The sequence below is a fragment of the Mustela nigripes genome, chromosome X, assembly GCF_022355385.1.
Source record: "Mustela nigripes isolate SB6536 chromosome X, MUSNIG.SB6536, whole genome shotgun sequence".
Classification (NCBI taxonomy): domain Eukaryota; kingdom Metazoa; phylum Chordata; class Mammalia; order Carnivora; family Mustelidae; genus Mustela; species Mustela nigripes.
In genome coordinates this window covers 29784371-29787306 of record NC_081575.1, presented here as the reverse complement: position 1 = coordinate 29787306, position 2936 = coordinate 29784371, and the positions used below count along the sequence as shown (strand labels likewise).

The 2936-nt window shown below is 49.6% G+C and overlaps 1 long non-coding RNA gene across 5 annotated transcripts in view; it reads left to right on the top strand.

Annotated features, from left to right (window-relative positions):
* The window catches only part of LOC132007331 (uncharacterized), a 9484-nt gene extending 7586 nt beyond the window's left edge, over window positions 1–1898 (top strand). For all 5 annotated transcript variants that reach the window (XR_009401311.1, XR_009401312.1, XR_009401309.1 and 2 more), the window contains 2 exons: window positions 396–655; window positions 1582–1898. This is a non-coding gene — a long non-coding RNA (uncharacterized LOC132007331). The remainder of the gene's footprint in view (window positions 1–395; window positions 656–1581) is intronic.
* The last annotated feature ends 1038 nt before the right edge of the window (window positions 1899–2936 follow it).

The following is a 2936-nucleotide window of genomic DNA, read 5'->3' as shown; positions in this document are numbered from 1 at the left end:
TACAGTGGCCTGCAAGGGGCACACACTATCAGACCCTCCCATCCTTACCTCTGACTTCTCCAGCCACTCTTGCCTTCAGTTCACTCTGCTTCAGCCGTGCTGGCCAGTGACAATCCTATCTCAGGGGACTTTGCACTTGCTGTGCCCTTTCTCTGGAAGCTTCTTCCGTCAGTCTCTCTAAAGCTTGATTCGCATGTCGCCTTCCCAGTGAGGCTTTCCCTAACCACTGGTCTGTCTACAATGGCAGCCTCTGCTCCCTGACCCAGCATTCCCTGCCCCTACTCCTGCTTTGTCTTCTCCATAGAACATATCTTGCTGGCATATGTTTTCTTTTTTTCTTGTCTGCCTCCCTCCCTAGAATGAAAATCCCATGAGGTCTTGTATTTTGTTCGCAGCTATCTTCCCTGAGCCCAGACTCGTGCCTCACAGAAGGTGCTCAGTAAACATCTGAAGAATGAATGAATGGGGTCTAATACATCGACCAGCCAACATACAGGAACGGGCTCCTTGGGGCAGTTTGCATCTTCATTGTTTGGCCTGGGCACTTCTTGTTTTGAGGAACTCCTGAAGCACTTTGGCCCAGCCAAAAAGGTTCCTCAGAATGGTTTCAAAATAACAGTTGAAAGCAAATGGAAGCCACTGAAAGCTTTGGAAGGTAAGCGGTGCTCAGGGAGGTGTGTTAGAGAGATCCTGTCCGGAGGCTGTGTGGAGAGCCTGTGAGGGCAGCTGTAGGAGTGGAAACAAAGAGACCCTTGGAGGGGGTTGGGGCTGTGTTTTCTTTTGTTGCGGTTCCTGAGTCTCTCCCTCCCATTCCTTGCCGACTTAGCTCCTGCCTCGCTGGCCCTCTCTGGGACACCACTGCCCTCCCAGGTCTCAGGGAGTGCAACATGCATGTGGATGCCCCCAGTCGCTTGCCTCCTCTCCTCCGGTGATCGTGACCTCTCACTCGATCCCTCGCCATACCTCTGACCTTGACGTTAGCCTATTCTCACTCTCCTGCCGCTCACTGCCTCGGCTGCCCCCAGCACTAGCCCTCCGTCCTTCTCATCCGGCCTCGCTCCCATTCTCCTAGAGCAGAGGCTCTCAGGGCGCACGCGAGTCACCTGGGGTTCTTGGCAGAACACAGATTTGGAGTTTGCATTTGTGACAACTTCTCGGGTAATGCGTGTGCTTCTGGGCCGTGGAGCCACACACTTTGAGTAGCAAGGGTCTAGACCGGAGGCTGGATAACTCCTCCGCTGGTAAATATCTTAAACTTCCCAGGCGACCCATGCCTACTGCAACCATTCAACTCCGCGGTCGCAGCCAGACACAAGGACATCGAGGGGTGTGGCCGCTTCCTAATAACATTTTAGTTACGGGCGCTATTTGAATTGCAGAGAATTTGTGGCTGTTGCAAGCAATTCTTCTGATTTTTTTTTTCAACCATATAAAAATACAAAAACCCTTCTTAGCTTGCAGGCTGTATACCCAAGGGCAGGGACCAGGTGTGGTCCACAGCTGGTCATCCTGTGGCCGGGATGGCAGTTTCGAGCCTCTTCTCTGTCCTCAGCATGTGTTCTACTTTGTTCCTTTTTACAGCTAAACAACATTCCACCCCATGGACGTTATCATTTTGTTGGTCAGCTGACGGACACTAGGATGGCTTCCATTTTTTGGCCATAGTGAATTGTGCTGTAAACGCCAGCATGCGGTTATCTGTTTGAGTACCTGTTTTCAGTGATTTGAGGTATATACTTAGTAGTGGAATTGTTGGGTCCTATAATCTCTTATCAACTTAACGATTAACCTTCTGCGTAACTGCCAGACTGTTTTTTCCACAGTTGCTGCACCATTTTACACTCCTCCCAGTAATGTAGGAAAGTTTCGATTTCCCACATCCTTGCGAATGCTGGTTATTTCCCATTAAAAATCATTTTTTAAAAATTTAAAAAAAGATTTTACTTATTTATTTGACAGAGAGAGACACAGCGAGAGAGGGAACACAGCTGAGGGAGTGGGAAAGGGAGAAGCAGGCTCCCCGCGGAGCAGGGAGCCCGACTCGGGGCTTGATCCCAAAACCCTGGGATCATGACCCATGATGAAGGCAGATGCTTAACAATTAAGTCACCCAGGTGCCCCAAAATAATTTTTTAAAAAGACATTATTTTTTTAAAGATTTTATTTATTTATTTGACAGACAGAGATCCCAAGTAGGCAGAGAGGCAGGCAGAGAGAGAGAAGGAAGCAGGCTCCCCACTGAGCAGAGAGCCCAATGCAGGGCTCGATCCCAGGAGCCTGGGATCATGACCTGAGCCGAAGGCAGAGGCTTTAACCCACTGAGCCACCCAGGCGCGCCATGCCCCCAAAATAATTTGATAGGCATCCTAGTGGGTGCCCGTCCTCTCAGGAATGCACTCCAATCAGGTTTCACCTAGCACTTGAACTGAAACTGCCCAAGATCACCAGTGACCTCTCTGTTGCTAAATCCTAAGTTAATTTCTCTGCTAGGATCTTATTCGATCTATCGGCTACATTTGTCTTAGTTGACTTCTCCTTGAAATACTGCCTTCACTTGAAGTAAGGCCCTCTCTTGCTGACTGCTCCTCAGAATCTCTTTCTCTGGCTCTCTATCTCACGTCTGAACGCTTGAGCGCTCCAGACCTCAGCCTTCGAATCTCTTCCCTTCAGTCCGTGCTTACTGTCGCGGTGATCTCAGTCTCATGGCTTCACATGTCCACAGCTGAGTGCCCCCGGTAGCCCCCTGCACCTCCAAACACACACGCACACACACCCTTTTTCTTGCCGTCTTCCCCATCTGAATTCTTTCTCCATCCTGCCAGTTGCTTAAATAATCTTTGACTCTCTCACCCCCCAAATCTGATCAGTCAGCAAATTCCGTGGGCTCTAGTGACAAAATATGTTCAGAATGTGATCACTTCTGGCTACTTCCATTG